Source organism: Oncorhynchus mykiss, chromosome 15 (genome assembly GCF_013265735.2).
Source record: "Oncorhynchus mykiss isolate Arlee chromosome 15, USDA_OmykA_1.1, whole genome shotgun sequence".
Classification (NCBI taxonomy): domain Eukaryota; kingdom Metazoa; phylum Chordata; class Actinopteri; order Salmoniformes; family Salmonidae; genus Oncorhynchus; species Oncorhynchus mykiss.
Genome location: NC_048579.1, coordinates 45,948,748 through 45,957,020, shown reverse-complemented (window position 1 = coordinate 45,957,020; position 8,273 = coordinate 45,948,748).

Here is an 8,273-nt window from a genome sequence, read left to right as displayed (position 1 = left end):
CCTGCTGAAGAAAAGCAGGCCCAAACCATGATGCTGCCACCACCATGTTTGACAGTGGGGATGGTGTGTTCAGGGTGATGAGCTGTGTTGCTTTTACACCAAACATAACGTTTTGCATTGTTGCCAAAATGTTCAATTTTGGTTTCATCTGACCAGAGCACCTTCTTCCACATGTTTGGTGTGTCTCCCAGGTGGCTTGTGGCAAACTTTAAACGACACTTTTTATGGATATCTTTAAGAAATGGCTTTCTTCTTGCCACTCTTCCATAAAGGCCAGATTTGTGCAATATACGACTGATTGTTGTCCTATGGACAGAGTCTCCCACCTCAGCTGTAGATCTCTGCAGTTCATCCAGAGTGATCATGGGCCTCTTGGCTGCATCTCTGATCAGTCTTCTCCTTGTATGAGCTGAAAGTTTAGAGGGATGGCCAGGTCTTGGTAGATTTGCAGTGGTCTGATACTCCTTCCATTTCAATATTATCGCTTGCACAGTGCTCCTTGGGATGTTTAAAGCTTGGGAAATCTTTTTGTATCCAAATCCGGCTTTAAACTTCTTCACAACAGTATCTCGGACCTGCCTGGTGTGTTCCTTGTTCTTCATGATGCTCTCTGCGCTTTTAACGGACCTCTGAGACTATCACAGTGCAGGTGCATTTATACGGAGACTTGATTACACACAGGTGGATTGTATTTATCATCATTAGTCATTTAGGTCAACATTGGATCATTCAGAGATCCTCACTGAACTTCTGGAGAGAGTTTGCTGCACTGAAAGTAAAGGGGCTGAATAATTTTGCACGCCCAATTTTTCAGTTTTTGATTTGTTAAAAAAGTTTGAAATATCCAATAAATGTCGTTCCACTTCATGATTGTGTCCCACTTGTTGTTGATTCTTCACAAAAGAATACAGTTTTATATCTTTATGTTTGAAGCCTGAAATGTGGCAAAAGGTCGCAAAGTTCAAGGGGGCCGAATACTTTCGCAATGCACTGTATGTTATTTCATAGTTTTGATGTCTTTTGTCAAGCCCTGATCAGTTTCATCTGTTCCTGTGATTGTCTCCACCCCCTCCAGGTGTCGCTGATTTTTCCCAGTGCATTATCCCTGTGTTTCCTGTCTCTCTGTGCCAGTTCATCTTGTATGTTTCCAAGTCAACTAGCGGTTTCCCTGTTCTCCTGATTTTTGCATTCTCCCTTTTCTAGTCCTCCTGGTTTTGACTTTTGCCTGACTTTTTACCGACCTGCCTGACCATTCTGCCTGCCTTGATCACAAGCCTGTCTGCCACACTTTGACCTTCTGGACTATGATCTGGTTTTGACCTTTTTACCTGTCCACGACCATTCTTTTTCCTACCCCTTTGGATAATTAAACATTGTAAGACTCCAACCATCTGCCTCCTGTGTCTGCATCTGGGTCTCGCCTTGTGCCTTGATAGTCTTCACTATTATTCAACCATGAAGATAAATGTAAAAATACAGAAAAACACTGGGATGAGTAGGTTTGTCCAAACTTTTGACTGGTACATAATAGATAATATATACACTACAGTTCCTTGTTTTGGAAAGAAAAGCACATTTTCTGTACATTAAAATAACATCAAATGGATCCGAAATATAGTGTAGACATTGTTCATGATGTAAATGACGATTGTAAACGGCTGATTTGTTTAATCTAAATAGGCGTACAGAGGCCCATTATCAGCAACCATCACTCCTGTGTTCCAATGGCACGTTGTGTTAGCTAATCCAAGTTTATCATAATAAAGGGCAAATTTCTCCTTAGAAAACCCTTTTGAAATTATGTTAGCACAGCTGAAAACTGTTGTGCTAATTAAAGAAGCAATAAAACTGGCCTTTAGACTAGTTGAGTATCTGGAGCTTCAGCATTTGTGGGTTTTGATTACAGGCTCAAAATGACCAGAAACAAAGACCTTTCTTCTGAAACTCATCAGTCTATTCTTGTTCTGAGAAATGAAGGCTATTCCATGTGAGAAATTTCCAAGAAACTGAAGATCTCGTACAACGCTGTGTACTAATCCCTTCACAGAACAGCGCAAACTGGCTCTAACCAGAATAGAAAGAGGAGTGGGAGGCCCCGGTGCACAACTGGGCAAGAGGAACAATACATTAGAGTGTCTAGTTTGAGAAACAGACGCCTCACAAGTCCTCCACTGGCAGCTTCATTAGATAGTACCCGCAAAACACCAGTCTCAACATCGACAGTGAAGAGGCGACTCCGGGATGCTGGCCTTCTAGGCAAAGTTGCAAAGAAAAAGCCATATCTCAGACTGCCCAATAAAAATAAAATATTAAGATTGGCAACAGAAGACAGACACTGAACAGAGGAACTCTGCCTAGAAGGCCAGCATCCCTTAGTCGCCTCTTCACTGTTGACGTTGAAACTGGTGTTATCTTTTGTTTATTTTAAGTCCCATCCTTCAGCTCCACTCAAACCCTCCCATCTCTAAACACCATAGCGTTTTGATTTCTATTTGCCATATATTTTTCAACAGTGCTGTGATGTTTCACCAAAGTTCTGAACCTTTCTATTCTCATAGTTTCTACAGATTGTAAATGAAAGATAAAAAAAATTGATAAGTATATTATTTTATTATTAGTCGATCGACAATGACTTTTTAAAATCACCCAGCACTGCTCTTTGCAGAGTTCGCTCCAGGTAAATATTGCAATTCTTCAGCCATTCCTGAACCTGTGACCAAAAAAAAGCTAACGCGGAAGTGGGAAGTTTACATACACATTAGCCAAATACATTTAAACTCAGTTTTTCACAATTCCTGACATTTTAGCCTCATAAAAATACCCTGTCTTTTGTCAGTTAGGATCACAACTTAATTTTAAGAATGTGAAAAGTCAGAATAATAGTAGAGAGAATTATTTATTTCATCTTTTATTTCTTTCATCACATTCCCAATGTGTCAGAAGTTTACATACACTCAACTAGTATTTGGTAGCATTGCCTTTATATTGTCTTCCACAAGCTTCCCACAATAAGTTGGGTGAATTTGGCCCATTCCTCCTGACAGAGCTGGTGTAACTGAGTTAGGTTTGTAGGCCTCCTTGCTCGCACACACTTTTTCAGTTCTGCTCACAAATGTTCAATGGGATTCAGGTCACGGCTTTGTGATGGCCACTCCAATACCAATACATTTCTTCAAAAAGTACGATCTTTGTCCCCTTGTGCAGTTGCACACCGTAGTCTGGCTTTTTTATGGCGGTTTTGGAGCAGTGGCTTCTTCCTTGCTGAGCGGCCTTTCACGTTATGTCGATAAAGTACTCGTTTTCTGTGGATATAGATACTTTTGTACCTGTTTCCTCCATTATCTTCACAAGGTCCTTAGCTGTTGTTTTGGGATTGATTTGCAATTTTCGCACCAAAGTACATTTATCTCTAGGAGACAGAACGCGTCTCCTTCCTGAGCGGTATGACAGCTGTGTCGTCCCATGGTGTTTATACTTGTGTACTATTGTTTATACAGATGAATGTGGTACCTTCAGGCATTTGGAAACTGCTCCCAAGGATGAACCAGAAATGTGGAGGTCTACAAGGTCTGATTTCTTTAGATTTTCCCATGAAGTCAAGCAAAGGGGCACTGAGTTTGAAGGTAGGCCTTGAAATAAATCCACAGGTACACCTCCAATTGACTCAAATTATGTCAATTAGCCTATCAGAAGCTTCTAAAGCCATGACATTTTCTGGAATTTTCCAAGCTGTTTAAAGGCACAGTCAACTTAGTGTATGTAAACTTCTGACCCACGGGAATTGTGATACAGTGAATTATAAGTGAAATAATCTGTTTGTAAACAATTGTTTGAAAAATTACTTGTATCATGCACAAAGTAGATGTCCTAACCGATTGTCAAAACTATAGTTTGTTAACAATACATTTGTGGAGTGGTTGAAAAACAAGTTAATGACTCCAACCTAAGTGTATGTAAACTTCCGACTTCAACTGTACATATGGACAGTACTACAACAAATGATCTAATGATTCTGTCTCTTCGCAGCAAAATCTGCAGAGCTGGGAAGTTTAAAAAAGTTAGCCTAAGCAAGTAATTGTTCATGATTTACATTATCTCATTCTGTCACTGCATGACAATTTACATTTGTTATAGCCTACATTTGTTGTTGCATTTTTGCTGTTGCATTTGAATCTAGTCTACTTTTTTTGTCTACTTTAAATTGTGGGTCTTGAGCTAGGTTATGGCAACTGCAATACCCTGCCATACCCAACAGACGCCCCTGGGAAGGGCAGCCCCTGTGTTACTACTGTGTCAGTCCCACGTGCTGGATGGAAAATTTCAACACTAACACATGCTTCTGTGTTCCTAGAGAGAGAGAGAGAGAGAGAGAGAGAGAAGCCAGGCAATATGGATTAAATTAGCCCTATTATCCTAATCATAATCTCTACATGACAGACTGCGCTGGAGGACCACAGAGAGCAGAGGGGAAGCAGAGAAAGGACGACAAGAGAATAAATTAGGAGGGGGAAAAAGGGGGGAGAGAGAAGTAGAGCAGCGAGAGTGGTTTGGCTTCCAATGAACAAAGGACTTATTATCAATCAGCTTTGATGCATAAGAAATCAATTTCTTGATTCCTCCTATCTCAGTCCCCCTGAAGAAGCTACTCAGGAAGGAGAGGATGATTATTGGAGAATGAATGGAGTGTGTTACGCCCCTGTACCATGTACAAGGGGCTCTGAGACCTAGTGAACAGCGCCATATGAATCTAATCCATTATGATTCATCCATTATTGCTCTGAGGGATATGTGTGGGTGTCACATGAACCATGACAGCTAGTGTAGTGTGACGCGACATGACCCTGTAGACTAGAGATGCATAGTAACGAGAGGAGGGGGGTTGTCCTATCTCTGTTTGGGTTGTAAAGAATGATAACTACCTTCTTTGTAGTAAAATGCTCAACTTTTTTGGTTACTTGATGTGGTTTATCAAATGTGTAAATGTAGCCTACATATGTGTAAGATAGGCCTACATTTGAAACGACTCACTTTTGACTGACAGAGGTCTGAAAAGGGTTGAGTGATGGGGGACAGATGATTTTGGGAGTAAATGGGTGTGACCCTGTCGCCCTACTGGACAGGCTCTGTGTCACTGTGGTCCTGAAGCTCATACAAACTCAATCCATCTGTCAATCATACAGGCCAGAGTGGGAGAGGCTGCCTGTCTCACTTCAGATAGAAGAACAATGCACAGGCACACAAAGAAGAAGCAGACACTTCTTACTAGAAGTAAGGGTGTGCATGCCTGCGTGTATGTGTGTGTCAAGTGCATGTGGCATGCATCATTTGGGAGGTGAATATAATGAGGGGTGTGTTCCTAGAAGGGAGGCGGCAGGCCGTGACACATGGGATCCTTTTCACTGCAAAAGAAAGAAAAGGAGGGAAAGAATGAAGTGAAGGGAAAATCCCCAATGGACCTTGAGAAGATGGTGAGGTGAAGGGGGAGGGGTTCAGGAGTCGGAACAGATGGCAGGCCAGGCCGCCTCCCCCACCTTTCCCCCTCCTGGAAAACTTAGAAATGTTGAGCAGGGGCAATTAGTGGCAGAAAAGGCAGGGGAGGGGGAGGCACAGATACAGTACACACACACACACACACACACACACAATGGCATATTAGCAACAGGCATTACAGTCACAGAGGGCCACTCCATCATCCCCCCCTCAATGGGGCTATAGAGCACCTCCCTCCCCCTCCCTGTCTCCAGTGGTGCTCACAGCTCCATTAGCCCACCAGAGACAGGTGCAAGGTGTCACCTGTCACTCAAACCTCCCCCACCCTCCTCACCCTATAGCACTTCTTATCCTTCACTCACTGCCCCCCCTTTCCTCTAACCTACCCTCATCCCCTCCTCACCCCCCTTCTGCCACCCTGATGATGACAAGACGCAGCCCTCCATAACCTCCTATATACTCTGCTAGTGACAGGAGAGGTGAGGAGAGGTGAGGAGAGGAGAGGAGAGGAGAGGAGAGGAGAGGAGAGGAGAGGAGAGGAGAGGAGAGGAGAGGAGAGGATGCAATAGTGTGAATATTGGAAAAAAAGCTCTACTATAGTGAAGCCACATAACAGGTACAGCGGCACAACACCTGAAGGTGATTATTGTATATTACTATAAACCCAAACAGAACCCCCTCCTCCTCCTCTTCTTCCTCCTTTTCCTCCATCCCATAATGGTTCAAGCCCCAGTTTCCACAGCAATTACCAGCAATCCATCAGCAAGCAGGCATTAATGGCCCGGCCCCATGGGAGTTGTAGGATAATTTCAAAATATTTCCCCAGAGGGACTACTACTGAAATGTCCAACGCCTACAGGTGTCCCCGGGGTCGTGCTCCTCGTAAAGTCCAAGGGCCACAACAATGTCCCAAATGTGACAGGAGAATGTAGGGATGACAATCAAAAGCAGGAGGGGAAAGGGTTTTACAATCAACCACTATCACAGAGGCTTTGATGCCCAAATGATGTTCATATTTTCTTATGATACTTTTATTAATTGAATTAGCTAGTTTTTTTTGTGATAATCAATTGAGATAATAATAATGACAGCTTTATTTTAGTACTTTTCATACATTGTGATCCTCAAAGCAATGACATGAATATCGCACGAGAAGAAGGCCCATACAAGGCAGGTGTATGCGGATATTGGAGGAAGCATTACTATGTGCAGCATCACACCTTCAGATGATTCTTGGCAGCCGGTTTTGCAGCAAGTTGAGTTGAGTTGAGTTCAGCTACTATAAGATTGTGCTGCTACTGCTGTTCTGTTCTCCATCCTCAGTACTGTATCTGCTGCCAAGCTTCATCTTCATCCTACTCCTCCTGCTGCTGGTACTCCTACTGTCATATGGCCGGATCTCAAATGGCACCCTATTCCCTACATAGTGCACTAATTCTGACCAGGGCACGTTTGTACTATATAGAGAATAGGGTGCCATTTGGGACAGAGCCTGTGAGAAATACTACATCATAAATACCATAAATACCATTACGATGAAAATAGTCAATGATGTATGTAAAAAAAAAAAAAAAGAAGTGCTATATAGAACCTAAAATGGTTCTTTGGCTGTCCCCATCGAAGAACCCTTTGGAGAACGCTTTTTGATTCCAGGTAGAAAGAACCCTTTTGGTTTCATGTAAAACCTTTTCCACAGAGGGTTCTACCTGGAACCCAAATGGGTTGTACCTGGAATCAAAAAGGGTTCTCCAATGGGGACAGCTGAATAACCCTTTTGGAACCCTTTTTTCTAAAAGTGTATACGGCTGTAATGAAATATCTGAGCTGCATGTGTCTCCATATACTCGAATACTTCCTCTAAGTCCAAATGGCAATTTTTTAAAATCAACTTGTTTCTTCTCTTCTTTTTTCTCCTCTTATCTTCTCCTCTCCCCTCTCTTTCTCTTTCTTTCTCCTCTCCTTCCCCCTCTCCTTCTCCCCTCTCTGTCTCTCTCTCTCCACCCCTTTGTGTGTGTTGATGCAGTAGCCTAGCAGTGTGTCCTGGCACGGAATGCCATTGTGCTGCCTGCGCTAGGAGGGCTCACGGAGCTGTGTGAAGCTATGCCAAGCCCACCACCAAAGCACCAAGCAGTCATTATCACCCTGGGTCTGATGATAACCATAGGGCTTGTAGAGAGCTGGCACAGGGCCTGGGATGCATCCCAAATTGCACCCTCTTCCCTGTATAGTGCACTACTTTTGACCAGAGCCCAGCCCTGATGATAACTATGGGGCTTATGGAGTGTTGGCTGGCAAAGAGCTGGCTCTGATACCCACTACACCCCCAGCTAGGCCCCAGCCGAAGGCTTCTTATAGCCAGCTCGTCTTACTCTGCCCGCTGTCAGCCTCCCTCAGCAGCATAATCACCTCATATTATACTCCCTCTTATCCTCTTTCTTACCATAGGTACACACACACACATGCATAGTTGCGCTCACACTCATTCAAATACACACATTGAAACATATACGCACACACTATAACCTCCTCAGTCAAAGCCTATCTACCTTCTTGCTAGAGAAAAGCTAACCTTCTTATGTTGGCCCAGGGTTTGGTTTATAATTATCATCTTATTTATCCCCTCAGTCAGCCCACTGAGTTAGTCAGTCAGTCAAATCTTCAGGGATTAACAAATAAATTACAGGTTACACGCATGCTGATCAACAAAAGGCCATGAAAGAGCATTAGCCCCTCTAGGCAGCTGACCTCAGCGGAGCTCAACATTGTGGCCACAGTGACCCCTG